Source organism: Mastomys coucha, unplaced genomic scaffold (genome assembly GCF_008632895.1).
Source record: "Mastomys coucha isolate ucsf_1 unplaced genomic scaffold, UCSF_Mcou_1 pScaffold5, whole genome shotgun sequence".
Lineage (NCBI taxonomy): Eukaryota > Metazoa > Chordata > Mammalia > Rodentia > Muridae > Mastomys > Mastomys coucha.
Genome location: NW_022196911.1, coordinates 29,200,170 through 29,219,524, shown reverse-complemented (window position 1 = coordinate 29,219,524; position 19,355 = coordinate 29,200,170). Strand labels below are relative to the sequence as shown.

The 19,355-nt window shown below is 48.4% G+C and overlaps 1 protein-coding gene and 1 long non-coding RNA gene across 4 annotated transcripts in view; both read left to right on the top strand.

The window, feature by feature from the left end:
- The window catches only part of Kcnip1 (potassium voltage-gated channel interacting protein 1), a 389,100-nt gene that overhangs the window by 250,084 nt on the left and 119,661 nt on the right, over window positions 1-19,355 (top strand). The gene's annotated exons all lie outside the window — the stretch shown is intronic.
- LOC116076800 lies at window positions 10,664-16,414 on the top strand. Its single transcript, XR_004113102.1, has 3 exons — window positions 10,664-11,553; window positions 15,927-16,063; window positions 16,212-16,414. It is a non-coding gene; the product is annotated as an uncharacterized LOC116076800 (long non-coding RNA).

The window sequence follows — 19,355 nt, the reverse complement described above, 5'->3', positions numbered from 1 at the left end:
TTTATTTGTTTGTGTGTGTGTGTGTGTGTGTGTGTGTGTGTGTGTGTGTGTGTGCTCACACAAGTGCATGTACATGTACATGTAGAGGCCAAAACTCAGTGTCAGGTGTCTCTCTCTATCTCTCTCTACCATGTCCTTTGAGACCCAGCAAACCTCAGGAATCTGCCTGTCTCTGCCCTAAGTGCCACACCCATCTTGTATACGGGAGCTGGGAAACTGAACTCTTGTTGTCATCCTTGCACAGCAAGCACTTTACCAACTCCATCATCTCCCCAACCCTGACTCTTTCAGTTTTCAGGGAGGTAGAGGGAGAAGGGTAGTGGTCCACCCAAGGTGAGCAGTGTTAGCGGATGAACCGGGCCTTGAGTCTGATGGTGAAACCAGTGTGAGACTCACAGCTTCCTGCACATCCCCTGATCATGTCCGCTGTTCACATCCCCTGGCACCTTCCTCTGCACTCCTGCTACTAGGCATGCTCAGGCACATCCTGATCCTTGCAACTCCTCAGCCAGGTCTTACTAAGGACTAAATCTGTGACTGTGACACACCCCCACCCTCCTAGCTAGTCCCCACCTTGGTTAGAGCTACTTAGCTCGGCTTGCTATCTTCCCCTCGCCTGCCTCATTTCTGTCCATTACCAGACCCACCATGACACCTGTGAGCCTCCTAGCCCATGCCTCAGCCCCGACACAAAGATGATTCTGTCATTACAGAAGCAATCAGTAACCCCAGGGACTTCCAGAACTCAGCTCGTGATAGCATAGCGAACAGAGGGAATTAGAACTTAATTCATTCACCATATGTATCCGTCCAGACAGACAGGGACATTCTCCAGGTGGTGTATGGCAGATGCTCACATGGGCCATTCCAATCCCCCATCATATCATGGCCATTTCTCAGTTTGGCTGTGCATGAGAGAGCTCTATACCCCAGCCATCCCAAAGCCAGAAGGAGTCAGTACTTCCAGATAGCTCCTACAGGATTTTTTTGAACACCTGGCCTTGACATAGCTCTTATAGAAGCTAGGGAGATGCTATAGGATGCTTTGTTGTGCAGTCTTTGATATCAGGTGTGTCTGCCGCATTATTGGCCTTTCCCCTCACCATCGAGCAAGCTGAGCAGCATGTGCGGGGATTTGTACCCTCGTCTATAAAGTGGAGATAATAACCACCCTAGAGGATGGGCCTGAGAATATTTCTGTGAATTTAAATGTAGCATGGTGCCTGATACATAGCAGGTGTGTAGTAAATGGTGGCTAGTCTCATCCATTCCTCTCTGCAACTTGCTGCGGCATGGCCCACCCCGTGAAACGCACCTGCCAAGACTGCAAGAAGGCATGCTTCTCGTAGCCTGTAGGGGACCTTGTTAGATGTTGAAGGAGGATACCATGGTGATGGTGGTGGTGACAGAAAAGAAGAGGAAAGAGAGAACAGGTAAGAATCGGCATCCCGAGTGAGTCTCAGTAGTCGCGGAGTGGCAGTTTGTTGCAGTACAAACTGAGTTAACCTTAGAGCCCAGAGAGTAGACCAAGCTTGCCATCCTCTGCATGATGAGCTTCATCCTTCTAGGTCTGGACCACAGCACCTCATTTTGTTCAAGACCACTGAAGGGAGTCCTCCATCATTAGAATTCAACACTCGCCAGGCAGTGGTGGCGCACGCCTTTAATCCCAGCACTTGGGAGGCAGAGGCAGGTGGATTTCTGAGTTCGAGGCCAGCCTGGTCTACAGAGTGAGTTCCAGGGCAGCCAGGGCTACACAGAGAAACCCTGTCTCGGAAAAACAAAAATCAAAAAACAAAAAAAATAATTCAACACTCTACCTTTGCTTTGCCATCATGTCTCCTCAACTCTGGTCCTCTACCTCTTTCTCATGAAGGCCTGGAGGTTACATTAATCCAACTGCATGCAAGCTACAAGACAGCCTCCAACCAGAGACCTTCATGGAAGCACATCTACGGTCCTCTAACTACCTATGGTACTTTGTCCAGAGGTTCCAGGGGTTACCCTCTGCTCATCCATGGGGAGGGGGAGACCAAGAAGTCTTATACTCACCAAACTCATTATTTAAAGCATCAGAGGTTGAGAGAGACACAGACAGGAAAATGACAAACACTAACCTGGCAACGTGGCCGAACCTTGCTGTGGGCTCCAATGCACTCTGGGAACCTGTTTCTTTGTCCATCAATGTGATCTCAATTGTCAGGGGTCACACCAGCAAGGAGTTAAACATTTTAGGGTCATAAAATTAAGGAGTGAGTGCCATTAAGCCAAAGGCCAGGAGGGACCTGAGAAGACAACCCCATATTGAGCCCTAACCTAGAATATTTTTATCTGATACACAATAGTCATTTCCCAGATGAGGCACAGAGAGGGGCTATATGTACTCACACAACTAATGCAGGACAGATCTGCCCTCTGCAGAGCCACCACCCTTATACTCACTACACATGATTCAAAAACCTACTCCTGGGACCTCCCAGCCCACTCTCAGGGGAGCTTCCCATTCCCACGAGGGATCATGTGCACAATTTGTAGTCTTTCAAGATTTCACATGAGACAAGTATTGTCTTGTATGTGTGCCTGTGGGATGCTGTGCTGTTGTTTACTATGATGGGGTGAGAGGCCAGGCAGCCAGGTTATTCAGATCTCACTATGGCTCTGATTTGCAATTTCTGATGGGGTCAATGCTACTGAGACTCCTTGTATTTACTGGCTATTTATATATCTCTCAGGACAAAATAGCTATCCAACACCTCTCACTTCTTCATAGGTGTTCCTAACCCTAGAACAACAGTCCATTGAGATGAAGCGTTATCTCATTTTACAGTATTGTAAACTGAGGCCTAAAATGAGTAAGTTTTCTGAAGCTATGCACCACGAAGGTGATAGAGCTTGTTTTAAATATCAGACTTCCTCCTTTTGAACACTAAGTGAATCCTGCCATCATTGTGCCTTATCATGCTGGTGTACTTCCCTGCCCCCTCCCTGCCAATACTCCATGTATAAATTTAAGTGCTCTGAGAGCAGAGACTATGTCCTGGTGGCTGGCAGACACATGACTCTGTTAAGTCTAGAATATACAGTGGCAAGGCCAAGGGTACCCCCAAAGGCACCTGGCATCAGTGACCAGGAACACTTGATCCAGACTAGCCCACTTGGACTGCCTCATCTATGAAACGGAAGTAGAAATGGACTCCTCGTTGGGTTGTGTGGAAGATTTGAATGGAGATTCTGCAGACTGTTATGCATATGTCTGGCAGGAGACTACATTGCAGAATTATTAATGCCACATTGTATGAGCTATGGGCCAACACGAGAGAAGCTTCCAACATAATTCATGCCTTCTGCTTGCTTCCCTCCTAGTTGGGGAGATAAAATACACCAGTGAGAACTAAAGCAGAAAACTGAAGGCAATGCAGACTACAAATAAGCTATGTATGTGTCAATCATCCCTGAGCCAGTCCAGGAGAATCTAGATGTGCAGTTTGCCTTGGAGAAGGAGAACTGAGGTCAGGGCAGTCAAGGAAACTGTTGCATTCACTACAAGTGACTTAATTTGGTCCACACACACTTCGGCACACTGGAGTTTGCCACACATTTATTTTACTTTTTAACACAGTGTCAAGCCAGATCAGTGTGGGCGGGTGAGTTGTCCCACAGGTAAGCTAGGGAGAAGAGGGACCTGCCAGAGACATCTGGATCCTGCCTCCAACTCATCATAGCCCGGAGATTCCACACTTCTGAGCATGAAGCAGACACTCTCATGGGGACTCACTTCATCCCGTCTCAGAAATGTTTCCCGTAAAACGTGCCATAGATTTCCTGTGTTTCCAACACCTAATGGACTTCTCGTGAAGAAGGGACTCTTTTTAATTTACCCTAGGGAGTGTGGAGGCCAGGAAACACCACCCTTCCATCTCAGTGACAACAAACTCATTCTTCACTATAATTAAAATGTCACTTTGATAAATAATTCCATCAGCCCCCTTCCACCTATGAATAGCTTCCTGCTATAATTGTTCACATTCTGCTGAATTAGAAGTATTCAACAGAGAATTTAAGAGGTATTTAGGCAACAGAGATAAATCGGGTGTGTTCTCCACCCTCCCACAGTCCCTCATTAAGTGAGACTTCATCCCTGGCTGGGGTGTCCCTCCTCCCTGAGCTCTCAATCACTTACTCCCCGAGCAGAGAGTGATGGGGAGATGCTGTAGAAATGTGGGCCTCTGGAGAAGCCAAGGGTTTTAGGATGTATAATTGAGGCAGTCCCTTCCCACACATCTCTACAAAAAATTGATAGAGGAAATGAGAGCCAGTGGGAAGAAATGGCCCCTGGACCAGGCATGTGGAACAACCCTGGAGTCCCAGGTACAGAGGAGAGGGAGACAGGAAGATTGCAAGATCAGAGTCTGCCCGAGCTGTAGAGTGACTCCAAGGCCAGCCAGGACATCATGATCAAGCCCAGTACTAAAATAAAAATGAAAAGAGGGCTGGGGATCTAGATGCTTGCCTAGGTTGTAAAAGCCCATTTGCTTTTCTAGACCTCTGATACATAACAGAAAGCAAAGTGGTCCTTGGAGAGCTTGAATCAAAGGATAAATTCTGCCCAATAATGTAACATTGTTTGAGAGGGGCTCCCATCTTATGGATCGGGGATCTAAGACTTCTCAGAATGAGGATAGCATAGCTTCAACGGCAGAGCTAAGAACCCTTGAATACTCACTAGTGCCCAGCATGGCTTGAGGCATACAGTTGGAGCCCCATGTATGTCTCTCTTGCTTTGTTCTTGCTGGTTCTTCCTCCTTCCTAAAACATTGCACCTGTTTGGTTTCCACAAAATTCACAGAGCAGAGCACAGTGTGCTGAGCACCCCAGGAAGGATCAAGGTCCAGTCTCTGAGTCAGGGAGAAAAAAAATCTGGAAGTTAACCCTTTCCACTCTGAGTAAAGGGAACGGCCATACAGTTAAAACAGGAACACTTCACAGTCAGAAAGTCGTAGTTCAAAGACAGCTTGCTCCTCAGACATAATGACTGTCACCACGACTACATGTGCTAACCCTTAGCTACTGTTCACGTCAGATGTATCCTGAAGCCTGTGGAGAGCACAGTCAGGTTCACACCACCATGGGTTTTTGACCTACATGTAAACCTGGTTTAGTTTAACCTAGTCAGCCCTAGTCTTCAGCTGTTCCTTCAAAACATATATGATTCACAGGGTCCTAGAAAGACTCCAAAGTCCAACCAAACACAGCCCTAGGCCGGTCTCTTCCAAAAGGCCCTGAGTGCCAGCTGTTCATGGCAGTGATGGGCTGGGCTAGGGCTGAGCACTGGAGGCCTGGAGAACCAGGGTAGCCGTGAGGATGGAAGGAAGGACAATCCACAGAGGAGGGAGATGTATTAGAAGCAGTTGAATTCCTGCTTGGAAGTGGAGTGCACGGGAGGCTCTCCCACAGATTGCATGGCCTGTGACAGACTGGAGTGTGTAGGCTTTAGAACTGATGAGGAGGTTTGTGGTACAGTTGGATTAGCCGCTCCATTACTGCAACAACTCCACAGGACATTTGTATCCCATTTTGTGGAAGGGCAACCTGAGGCTTACAGATAGAAGAGAGTGTTGCCAAGATGACCCTGCTAACACATCCCTGGGTTTGAACAAGATCTTTCATTCCAAAAGGACCAGGCTCTTCTCAGCACCTCTGCTGGTGCTATCCATACATTGTACAAGTTTGCACTGTGAAGTCAGACAATCCCTCTGATGTCCAGGCCTGTCCCCTGGCCTTAGAGAAGGTATGGTTCTGAGGATGAGTGGAAGCGTGTACTGCGGTGGTCATCTTCATCTGGGTTCTTCAGAGCCTGCCTGAACACCTGGACTGCATACAGAGTAAATCCAAGTTACTCCAAGCTCCCTTCCTGGAATGAACTGACCCAGAAGGCTGCTCCTGAGGTCCCAGGGCTCTGTACACAGGATTAGGAAGCAGCATGCAAAGGTTCTATTCATTCTCTTAAGCACAACAAAGAGCCAGCAATCCACACAATTTGTTGTAGAAGATTAGAATCCCCTCTGACCCACTTCAGGACTTGCATACGTGGCCATCTCTGCCTCTGAATGTCGAAACGCACCAACTTCCCATGTCATGCCTAAGCACACTGAGTGCTGCCGTGGGGAGGGGTCCTGTTGCAGCTTGCAACTGCTTCCTGGATCAAGGGCTGGGGAGAAACCCCCATGTTAGAAACTCAAGTCAAACTGAGCACTACTTAAGGGGCATGGAGTCTGGACTGCTTTGAGTAGGTATGGCCCCTAGAGACTCATGTGTTTCAATGCTTGACCCATAGGGAGTGGGACTCTTTAGGAAGTGTGGCATTATGGGAGGAAGTGTGTCACTGTTGGGGAGGGGACTTTGAGGTCTTGCACAGGCCCAAGCTCTGCCCAGTGTAAACACAGTCTCCTCCTTGCTGCCTGGGAATCAGGATGTAGAACTCTCAGCTCCTTCTCCAGCACCATGTCTGAGTAGATGCTGCCATGCTTCCCATCATGAGGATAATGGGCTAAACCTCTGAAACTGTAAGGCAGCCCCAGTGAAATGTTTTCCCTTTATAAGAATTGCCTTGGTCATGGTGTCCCTTCACAGCAACGAAACCAGTAATTAAGGCAGGGTTTGATACAGTAGTCTACAAGCAAAGTCTATCCCCAACCAGGACTCCAGCCTAAGCTCTACTCAAGGGTAGGGAGAAAACGCCACAGAGAAGCAGCATCCTGAGCCCCACAGGAGGAGCTGGGAGTCTTGGCCAATAGCAACCCCACAGTGGGACAACCACCCAGCCAAGCATTCCTCCTGCCTCAGGACCCTGCAGCACAGGGCCTGAAGAACCAGTGATGTTCTTGGGGGTGGGGGTAGAGCTGGAGATGAGATCAAGTCTAAAATGAATTCAGGAGATACTGTGCTAATAGCAAATAGGGGTTTCCCCAAAGAACTCTTCAGCCAGTGAAAGTCAACATCAAAGTCAAGGATCAGAGCGTCAGGGAAGCATGTGGCCAAGCAGGAGAAAGGGAGAGTAGGTAGTGACCTCACACACTGCTGGACACTTGGTGTGTACCTATGTTGAATGTGCATCTAGTTCTCTCAGCTATGCAAGTTTCAAGAGAAAACCTGGGGCTGGAGAATTTAAGGAGCATAAAGCTCATACAACAGCTGAGCCCAGCTGAGCCAACACTAACTTCTAATCTCCTAAGCAGTGGCCAGTCCAGCATCTGTTGAGGATCCGTCCAAGGTTATTTGGACCCCCAAGTAGGATGAGTTGTTCAGTCCTATTTAAAGGCTAGGTGCAGGACAGTCCCTTGTAGCCGTAAGAATCCAGGCTCAAACCAAGGCAGAGTGACAAATGGGGACAGTGACTCTCTGATGGTGGTCTTCTGGAGAGAGGGGAGCTGTCCCTACTGCAGGCTGACCCTTGACCCAGTCATCCTGCAAACCTGCCTAATTAAAACACTGCTAAGCAGCGTTCCCCAAGTGAGTTCCTTTCATCATCTTCTGCAGAAAGTCTTCCCCCTGACACCAGCCCACCCCTCCACCCCTCTCGCAGGAAAGACAATCACGGACTTTTGAAATGAGAACAATCTGGAAGATAAATGTATTCATGAGCCCATAAATGGGCCATGAATCACTGGCCCCAATTACTGCCTTCACTCCTGACAGGATGAAATCCCCCTAGCACATTCTTCCTGTCAGGGAGCCACGGGAGGCAAGGGCTCTGGCCACAGATAACATCGTTATTCCACAGTAGGCTGGCTTCCTTCTTTCCAAGCTGCTTTTACTCATTTGTAGCCCACTCCTAATGCTGGAGACAGGTTGGGGCCGGGGGAGAAAATAAGAAATAAAAGGAAGTGATAAGGGCGGAACAGAAACTTTCATGCCAAGAAGTAAAGAAACAAGATAAACACGCTGAATCTGATTTCAAAAAATTTGAAAACTCTGTCCAGAATCACCTGGGATAGCCTGACATCCACACGAATCTATCATCATCGACGCCCGCCCGCACCGCTGCGCGCGCACCCGCTCCTGCCTCCCTCCCGGTGACTTGTTTAGAAGTACTTCAAAACGGAACAAATCACGGCCAAACTACAGCCTCCCTCTCTCTAGCCCTTCAATCACTCCTAATCAGACCCTGTATTTTAGCAACAGAATCTTCCCTGGCTGACGAGCTCATTCATCTGCCTTCTGCCAGCTCGACGCCCTCTGCATGGGAGATGAGGGGAAGCCACCTGCTTCTGAGGCAGCCCGGGGAAAGCTGAGAGGAGGGCAGAGCTGCAGCCCTCCCCTGCCCAGTGCAGTGCCTGGCAATGACAGGAGGGAAATCCAGAGCAGCAGGAGGCTGAGGAGAGGATACAATGATACAGCGTTGTGGGTCACTGCTGTGTGCCGCAGTTGATGAACACCTGTCTTGCACAGATGCCAGTCTGAACTCAGACCCAGTCTCTGAGTTCAGACTCTCTCCCTCACTTTTAAGACATGTGACCCCAGATGGTTACTCCAGCCTTGGGAGTTGAAGGGTATGCCCTCCAAAAGAGAACACATGGAAGTTGTAAGGACCAGGAGATGGGGAGACCTGGCTGGGAGCTTTCACTGCAGCCTACATAGACAAACCACATCACCTTTCCAAGCCTGTAAAATGGGAATAAGAGTACATGGCCTCTTTCATGGAACTGTATAAGGATCAAAAGAAAACGAAAGGTGAACACGCCTTGATTCTACACTCGGGACTTACATGGCATTTCAGCATTGGCAATCTTCTGGAACTGTACTTAGCATCCTATAGATCAGTCACACAAACCTGGTACATACTCAGTTACAGGCTGGGACCACCACCTGCTACTGTCCCAAGTCCCACCCATGATCAAAGATACCTGTGGAGAAGAGAAGACAAGCTCAAGAGACTCCAGGGGAACTGCTTGCTGAAGTAGAGATTCTGTTCCAGCTAAGAGAACCTGGAGCAGCCCCAGGAGGCCTTCACCTCCCCAGGCCTGTCTCAGAATAGGGAGCCACCATGCTCTGCCTAGGGCCACTGAACACAGTCACTCTGCCAGGCTTTGCTGGAGGAGGAGCTCCTTGCAGACTGAAACTGGAGGAAGGGGGGCAACAGCCCTAAGGAGCACCGTGGGGGTGCTCCCTCTGTTATCCTCCCTGTGAACATTTGAGGCAAAAGCAGAGGAGAGACAGGTGGAGAGCAGACAGGTGGAGAGCAGAAAGATGAAGCACCAGCTATGCATAGGCTATGTGCAGTTCCCAAAGGATGCCCAGGCTCTGAGAGCCACCACCATCTCTTAACTATAGCCAGGGATGAAAAAGACCCCTCAGCAGGAGCCAGGAAGGACTGGGGCTGTGTTTATACAAAGAGAAAGGGGGAGGTGTTCTATGAAGGTGTAGTCAGGTATGGGGGAAGGAGGTGCCTCTAAGGGCCCATGTTGAGGCATCCCTTCCCCCTGAGGCACCAGCCACAAGACGGTATAGAATAGAATAGAGTTTTTTAAGGGCACGGGGAGGAGAGTTAAGAGGGTAGTAGAGGTAGAAAAAGGCAGAGAGAGAGAGAGAGAGAGAGAGAGAGAGAGAGAGAGAGAGAGAAGAGAGAAGAGGAGTAGAGGCAGGCCAAGAGCACGTGAAGACAGGAGGGCAGGGGAAGCAGAGAAAGAACAAGAGAGCAAGAAAGGAGCAAGAGAGCGAGGAGGGGTCAGGCACACCTGGCTGCTGCCAGGTAACTGTGGGGCAGAGCTTAAACAGAATGCTAACAGCTGGTTCCCCTCCTTTCCCTAACACATTTCTGTTCTGGATATTTGCTAAACATTCAAATAGAGATAGAAAGAATATCAAAAACAAACATGGACAAGAACCACGCATACAGCAAGTGCTCAATTATTGCTAGTGGTCCTATTCCCTAGAACTTCTTGCATCCATCTTTACACCAGCTTTTTGCCCAGATGCTAAGCAGACCCTTTCTCCCCAGGAATCCCTTGCATTGCCACGGGAACATTGCTTTACTTTTTCTACATCTAAAAGGAAATCAAGGCAACTGGTTTATCACTGCCAATGCTTTTGCCTTAAGCGACAAACCTTCCCACCATTGGAGGCAACCGAGTAGAGCCTTCCTGGTCATAGGTGAAAGAGGAGGCCAAGGACAGCTCAGGTGCCCCTCCAGCAGATTCTATGCTGCTTTCCCAACTATGGAGTGGGCATGTGATGGTTTGGGGAGATGAGAGCATTGGAAAGTCCCTCTGCAAGGGCACAGGAGAAGCTGGAGGTTCAAGGAAGCCGAGCTGCTGAGTTCATCATGAACATCCTCTCCATCCTGGCCAGAGTGAGAACACAGAGGGTTTAATCAAATACAGACTTAGAACACAAACACGCATCGGCACATGCTGATGAGGAGCCATCTACTCCTTCAACTGCCCACTCTGTGCAGGAGAAAATGGAAGCTCTTTAGCTTGGTTCTTCGGTCCTCAGGAATCCTGGGCTAAACTTCATTGAGAGTGTATTATATGCCACAAATGTTACAGGATCCAGATCATGCCACTCTTATAAAATCACCCTGCAAAGTACAAATTGTCACCACTGTAGATGAAGGGACTGAGGCCCAGAGAGGCCAGTTAGCGTGTTTAGGGCCACAGAATTAGCTAGTGTTAGAACTAGGAGTTGAACTAGGGATGGTTAGCTCTTGACCACAGACTTCATTTACCTTGGTCCTAAATAAGGCTGCTCCACCCACACCTTGTGCTGCTCACCATCTGAAGTTCGAGGGCGAATTCTGTAAAGAGTGACTTGTGTTTCCTTGAATGCATTGCATGCTGGGTTTTGTTCCAGGGCCTTAGCACATACTTTTCCTTCTTCTTTTTCCTTTTTTAGATATTGGGACTTGTTTAGTTAGTTGATTTGTTAATTTTTTCAACCCAAATCCTTTAAAATCCAGCTGAAATTTCCCCTACTCTTGGAAAACCTTTGGCATCCCCAACCCAATATGACCAAGTTAGCAACTCACCTATGTTGCATTAGGCTCCCAGTACCTGAACAGACAGGTGACACCCAGTGCACTACACCGGAACCCCACCACACCATACTTCTCTCTTACATCACAATCACTGCAGTCTGGCCAAGGGCCCAGCTTGCTGCCTTGCATTCAACAGACACTTTCTTTCAGAAGAGGGTCAGAAAATAGGTAGAGCCTACATTCTAAATCTCCATAGGCCTGGGTTCAGGTCTCATCCCAGCCATTTGGTAGCTATGAGAGCCTGAGAAGTTAGTCTGCGGTTCAAAGAGTTCCTTCCTCCCACACATTGCAAATTCTTATTAAACAGTACACTCTTCAGAGTCAATGATGGCTGAGTGAGATAGAAACTATGGATTGATGAGTAGCCCAGGATGCAGCAAGCAGCCGGTCAATGCTGGAAACAGGACCCCTCGGAATCCGACTCGATGAGATGGTTCTAATCTCAGCTCTCCATTCTCCAGCTGTAGTCTTAGACAAGTTACTCCATTCCTCACCTCAATTCCTTATCTACAAATCAGGTTTGCCATGTTCTTACCTTCATTTAGAATGCAAAACAATGGGTTTTATTATATTTATTAAGAAATTTTCATACACATGTGTCATTGCACATTGCTTGTATTTATCTGGTCCTTAGCCTCGCTTATCCCTCTCCTTCCCCTGCTGGGCCTCTTCCTCTCCACAAATAGTTCTCTTTCTCTTATGCAAGATTGATTTATTGATACATAGATGATAGATAGATATGATAGATAGATAGATAGATAGATAGTAGATAGATGGTATAGATAGATGATAGATAGATTAGATAGATGATAGATAGATGATAGATAGGATAGATAGATAGTATAGATAGTAGATAGATAGTATAGATGATGATAGATAGATTAGATAGATGATATATAGATAGATGGATAGATAGTACAGATAGTATAGATAGTAGATAGATTAGATAGATAATAGATTGATAGATGAATAGATAATAGATGATAAATGAATGTAATGGATAGATAGATATCCAGATATCTTCCAGATATGAGTAAACATTCCATAATTGCCTTCTCTACTCCCACCACCTTCTCTTGTTTTCTTTTCTCTCTTTCTTTGGCCTTTCCTTCTGTACATAGTCCACCTATCTACTTTCATGTCCTATGAGTATATTTGTCTTACTATTTTAAAGATAACAGAGATGTATGGGAGTTGTTGAGAACAGACTTGAATTATCCTCACCACACACAACATGCAAACTGTGAATCATGTTCATTAACCAAGCTGGTTCAGCATACATACATTCAAATGACGTGATGGTTACTATAATATATGCAAGCTTTGTCTGCCAGTCAAAAGATAACTTTAAAAGGTTACAAGGGCTTTAAAGAGCACAAATCAATTCCAGACATGCTGTAGGTGCTGCATAAAAGCCCTGCCCCCTGCTCTCTTTGGATGTGTTTTCTCCATGTGCCAAGGCTGACTCCAGCTGCACTGTCTTCTAAATACACCAGCTTTCGATCCTGGGCTAATGGGGCACATGGCAGCAACAACTAGAAGTCACAGCCGTGTGGAGGAGAATATGGCTTCGTGAAAATAACATTTGGAAGTAATTATGGGTGCACTAGATCAGAACCATGGTCAGCTGCCAGGCCTCCCCAGAGACAGTGGTGGGGAAGGGGGAGGCCAGGGGGACCTTGCCTGGAAGCCAGCCTGAAATAGCCACAAAATGCTGTTCCCACAGTCAGGGCCGACACTCTTGAGCCCTGTCTTCAGACAGGGCACTTTGTCTGCTCTGGGCTTCTTATAGGTTTCACTCCCGGTAGGACGCTGCTTGTATTAAAATGGCAAATGGGATGGAAGAAGGAGAAGGAATGACATCTGAGGGCAGATGGAGGCAGAAAGGATAAATACTTGAGGAGAAAGCAGAATAGGGAGCACCTATTCCCCCTTTCCCTGTTCTCTTAGACAGAGATGGGGACCTGGTCTTTGCACAAGAACCTCCCTGGCTGTAGGACAAGGCCGCTGGGATGTGAACTTTGTCTTGAAACAAAGTCATAGTGCCTTGGAAAGGAGGTATCAGTGGTGCCTGAGGCCACAGGCAGAGGAGCACCCTGTCTGGAGTCTGACCTGGGATTTGTCCCTGGCAGAGGGCAATGGAGTGGGCAACAGAGGATGGCAGCTGCCATCAAGCCTCAGGTGGTACCTAGAGGACTGAACTGAAGCCCAAACCAGGTCATCACCAGGTCTACCTGACCTCTTGCAGGAGGCAGGATACAGGCGGCTGCCTGTGTGTGCATCACAGCAGCTGCCTGTGTGTGTATCACAGAGGCCCCAGGAGCCCAGAAGCCCGTGACCACCCCATGCAGACACTCTACTGGTGCCTTTGGTTTAAATAACCATGTGGGCAGAAGAACTGGCATTTTGCTTTGCTTTCGGCCAGTAAGCTATACGCAGAGAAAGGAGCAAATGCCTAGGCATTGATCCAGGCTCACAGCAGCAGTCCACTCCACAATGTCCCTCAGCAACAAGAGGACTTTCAGACCAGCATCCAGTTCCAGAGCCTCTGGTCATGGAGGGAGGACAGGCAAACCCCAGGGTATGGGCAGGAGCTTGATGAATGCTGGATGCTGATGAACCCTGCTTGGGTTCCTGGATGTAGCCAATACCCAGTAGAAACACTTTGGACATTTGTTGTTGGAAGAGAACTTTTAGGTTGAGCATCCACCCATTTGCTCTCTAGGCTTTGATGTTTGGAATGAGTGATAGGACACTTTCAAAGGGCCCAGCAGCGACATGGGTTTCTCTTATTTCCATCTGGTGACTCTCATGCATTGCTAAGAGTAAGCCTGGCAACCAAGGCCATGCTGTCCTTAAACCCAGGGTGGCATTGTACCTGGAGTGCCCAGTGACTACAGCCACACATGCAGTGCTCCCCAGTGAGAGGCCGTACCACAGAGTCCTTGTTCTTCTTACCACCCTGCAGCCAGCAAATGGGTTCTAGTATTACTCTGACCAGAGGAAAAGCCAACCCCACTGAGGAGAAGGATGCTCTCTAGGCATGGGGCCGGATGCTGGTTCTGGAGTGAGGGTTCTAGCCTTTTTATCCCAAATCCAGTGACCCTGAGGTTCTACACTAAGCCCTGGACCAATGAGTCTATGGTCTCCGGTCCCATAGTGAGCCAGTCAGATGGCACCAGGGTATGGAATATCCAGTACTCCACAGAGTTAGCTCTTTTCATGGACATGGTTCAGCCCCAGACTGAAGCTAGTAGAAGAGGGGATGATGCTAAAGAAGTCTGATTTTTCCTATGCCAGACCTGCTCTAGGACACTCTTCCATTGAATCATGTGCAGATGAGGCTCTTTGAGAAGGACCACATCCCCTCTTGTTGCTTGGCAACATGGCTTACAAGTCATAGCAGGGAAGTAATTTACAGAAATTCAAAGTGTCACTGGAGGTTCTGCTGAGCAGCATTGGTGCAAAAAGAAACCCCCGTGGGCCACAAGACACCTCTGGTGGCAAGTGCTGCTGAGGGAACAGCTTCCCCTTGCTTTGCCTGGGAGTTGGGGGCCTTGAGTTCAGGCTCAGTTTCCTGTTATTTATTAACTGGTTTCACATGGTATCTCTACTGTAGGACAAGCCCTGTGGTGGGAGCCAGGGACACAATGATACATCAAACAGGTCACACCAAAGGTCATACCTCAGTGCACACCAAACTCACAGGGACAGATACCTCATGGGGTTATAACAGGACAGGATGTTCACGGGGCTGAGTTGACATCAGGGGAGAGATGTGCCTGAGACATGTCATGCAGGTGATGATTAGCTAGACAGAAGGGAAAGGAGGGTATCAGGAGAGGGACAACAAGGGGAAAATTGTTGGGAACAGTCCTAGCTAGTGCTGAGGGATACGTGGAGGTTCCACCCAGCCCTACTCTCTCTGGCCTTGAAGGCCCAGCAAGCAGACATTAGGCTTAGGGATATAGTCATGCAAGGTATCAACCAAGAAGAGCAGATGAACGTAGAGAAACACTGTACTGTTGGAGGGTCATCGGCAGAGATGGGAACAGGAAGTCAGTTGGAAAACTACTAGAGAGAACGACTAAAGGAAGAGATGGTGGGGCTGGAAGAGAGATGGGGAGAAAAGGTCACATTCAACAGGGCACAGAGATGTACTAGAATGAGGGCAGGTAACAGCGCAGGTGTGTTGTGACCAAGAGAGGGCGCCATCTGCTCAGATAGGGAGGCGGGAAGGGCAGGTCCAAGTCTAAACGGAGTTCCTGCCAGCGATAGAAACCCACCTCCACAGAGTTTGTGGGGTGTGTTGATTCGTGGCATTTAGTGAAAATGGACTCAGGGTAATCTTAGCCTGAGCTAATGACAAAGCCCATAATGTACCAACACATAAGCCAGAGTATAACGTCCATGGCGGGGATCAGGAAAAGAAAGGCACCGGATAGATGGAAGCCAAGCAGAACAATGAAGATCCATGCCCAGAGCCGCTTTGATCACTACATTGCGCCCATTTTATATACACTTGTAAGGAGAAGGCAGAAAACAGCTGTGAATGGCAAGGCTTTGCATGATGGTGATCCATTGATGCCATTTTGTCTCCCAGAAACCCAACAAGTAAGGGTCAACAGCCCCACACGCGCGTGTGGCCACACGTGCACGCCTTCTGGTACCTCAGGGATGCTGAAGCTAAGCTGGGATGCTTAGCACCCCCTACCCCAACACATATACACTCCCAGCCGGCCACCTGTGGGAAATGGCTCCACAGCACCACCTAGCCAGAGAGAAGGGAATTGCACACAGCACAAGTTCTGCCCCTCTGGTTTCGGAGGCACCACAGTGATTGGCAAGCAAGCAACACTTACAGAAAAGCTGTTTTCTTGTCCTCCGGCAGCCTCTGCTTCCTGATCATGCTTGCTCCTCCTAGCCACAGAGTCTCCTCCCCAAATCTCCTGCTCAGCCAGCCACTGAGGCAGAATGTCTACCCAACCTGCAGGCACGGGGTTGGGAGAAAAGGCTTTGCTCTCACAGGTAAACCTGGGTTTCATTTAAAGCTGTTGGTGGGCAGCATTAGATGGACCCACCACTGATTTCTCCCGTGGTCGGATGGGGATGTGCCTGTGCCATACCCCTGGCCTTCAGCCCACAACTCACCCTCTCTTCTCTGCCTTTTCTCCAGCCCTGGGTTCTGCATATCCAAGCCCACACAACCTCAGGTGACAGCACAGAAGGCTTCTTGAGTCTACCTTTCTTCAGGAGCTTTCGGCCTCTGCCCCCACCTCATCCTATTTGCCAGCTGCAGCTTCTATGAGAGGCAGAGACACTCTGCCACCCAGCCCATCATTATGTCCTGTTATGATAAAATACACATGACCAAATGAGCTCATCTCATGCAGCGGGTTCATGATTTACAGCCATTTGTCTTCTGCGTGTCTGGCTGTGATGTGGGAAAGTGGAACCTCCCTGTCATCTGCTTGGGACATGCCTTGGAGCAGCATGTCTGCACCTCACCAGGTCTCAACACTTAAAGAGAAAATAGGTTCTGTGCTGGAGGTTTTTGCACCATGGTAGGCTAGTGTAAGAGTCCTGGGTAGGTTTAGGGAGGCTGGGCTAGGTAAGGACACTTGGTAAGTTGAGTGTATTGAATGTATTTTCAACCTGTGATTTTTCCATCTGCAGTGGTTTATTGAGTTGTCATCTTACTGTAAATCAAAGGGCATGTGTGGTTTAAATGTCAGTTGCAGTGGCATTAATGGCATCCCGTGTCCTCTGATCATTACCCACTTCCAGGACTTTATCACCTTGAAAGGAAGCGCTGTTCCCAGGAAGCAGTTCCTCCCTTCCTTTCCCTCCTCTGCTGTCTGTCTTTATGAATTTGCCTGCTCTTGAGAGCTCATGCAATCACATGTCGTATCCTTTCTGTGTCCAGTTCTTTTCACTTACCATTATGTGTTCACAGTCGCCCCATTGTGTGGCATACAAATGAACAAATGAGTGAATGACTGAATAACACCCAAATGTATGGACGTATGTGTTTCCTATCCATCAATTAATGGTCATTTGAATTGTTTTTATCTTTTGATGATTGTACATAATTCTGCTATAGACATTTATAGTCGTGTTTTTGTTTAACATATCTGCAGTTCTTTGGGTGAAAACCTAGAAATGGAATTGCTGTCCATTTGGGAATACTATGTCTAACTTAACGACAACCTGTTGGACTGTTTTCCACAATAGCTGGACCATCTTGGATTCCCAGCAGGAGAGTCTGAGTGTCCCTCCATAGCAAGAATGCTTGGGTTTTCATGGCCACTGTAAGTGATAGAGTGCGCAGCTCTTTCTTGTTTGACATCACCAGCTAGTGATCTCTTGATAATCTATAAAATAAAACGATTAACAGCTTTTGTTGGCCAATGAGTTTGGCAAGAGAACAGGAGAGTGGACGGAGCCTATATATAGTTCCATGGCCCAGAACTTAGCCATTTCAATGTTCCCCTTGTTCTGGGGCCACAGGCTGGGCAGAGAGAGAAGGCAAGGCTGGCCAAGCCATGTGGTATGCCTCATACACACACATGGCCTCACTTAGTCCTCATCTCGGCACTTAGGGAAATTAATAGTTTCTCCTGCCAGCCAGCACATTTGCTGCAGCAGCCCCAGCCTCCCTGGCTCGTCTGCCCACCCCTTTGCAACACTCAGCCATGAATGCTGCCGCGTCAGCTGTTTCTACTTCCTGCGACTCTCACTTCCCTCCACTGAAGCATGACTGTCCAAGAAACTGCTCCTTCCCTCAACACAAGTACCTGGACTGGGCCAGGTGCCCACGGCAGCCATATGCTGCCACAGCCTGGGCTCAGATCCTTCCCTTCCCAGCTGCTCTTATGGTCTCCCTCCTCCTACCCCCCCAAAAACAGCCCGGGATCTTCTTGCCAAGGCTTCCGAAGGAACTGCGTGGACTCCCTAGCATACCCAATATGACCAAATCCCATCCAAGAGTCTCCAAGGATCCCCTGTCTGACACATCTCCATTGGTCCCCAGTGGCAAGGGGAGCTGGGCTCCATTCAGGGTCCATTTATCAGCTATGCCTGTTCAGCTTACTGTCAGCTGTTGGGCCCAGCTTTCTGATGAAAAAAAAATGAGAGTGTGCCCACCGTTTCCATGCCATAAGTTAGCCAGAAAATAGCCATTTACCCAGTATAAGCTTGTTCACCTCAGCAACACATCTAATATGGTCATTTATGGAGTGCGGCAAGTAGCCAAGTAGGGATGGCCAGTAGCCCGCCCTGTCTTAGAAAGGATTTCCATCTCACATCAGTGAGAGACAGGGTCTGGAGGTAAGGCTGGATTTATCTGAATCTAATGGTCATGTTCATTTTACTCAAGGTAGAGTCTTCTGATATAACAGCCGAGCACAGCCTCTGACCGGCTCAGAGCCAAAGGAGCTCTTTTGTTTGCCAATTAGACTGTTTAACTTAAGATGACCATGTAGGAACTGGCCAGGGACCTATATGGTTGGAGAGAGGACATGGGGAGGTAAAATGAGGCTCTCCAGGAAGGGCAAGGACAAGAGGTCCCTAGTGAGAAGCCTTCCGGCTATGCACCATCAGCAAGATTATCCACCCTCCCCTCCGCAAGGAGCTTTACACAGTTTGTCAAGGCTCTTAGAAAGGAGGGTGCTTATGGCTGCATTCATCCCTTCTGATGCCTAGAACCGGATACCACTGAGCCAATGTGTTTAAAACAACAGTTCATCCAGCTGTCTCCACAGCTGGAAGTCCTCATGGGTGTCGCTGGACTGAAGTCTCAGCATCTGCAGGTTTTCACTTCATCTCGAGACCAGCAGCTGCTGGGGACTCATGTCCTGGCTTCCTCTAGTGTCTGATGTGTGCCAGCATCACTTGACTTGTGGCCAGGGCACAGTCATGGTACCTGTTTCTGTGGTCACAGGACTTCTCTCTCTCTCCATCTCCCTTTGCCTCTCTCTTACAAGGACCCTCCTTCTTACCTGTAGGAATCATCTGAAGAATCTAAAATAATCTCTCATCTTAATCCATCTGCAAAGTCTTTGCTACTTAATGTTCTGTTAGGCAACTCTGCGGATCAGGACCTTGTACCTTTCGGGCCACGGTTTAGCCCATTATAGGGAGGATGTAAGGGAGAGAGGATAAGTGAGCCTAGAGACTAGGCTGCCCAGAGGGCTGCATCAGGCCCAGGCCACATTCAGTATCATACCAGTACGGCAGAGCTAGGACAGCCCTGGTCTCTTGGTCCAGTCTAGAGCTCCCTCCTCAATAACACACACACACACACACACACACACACACA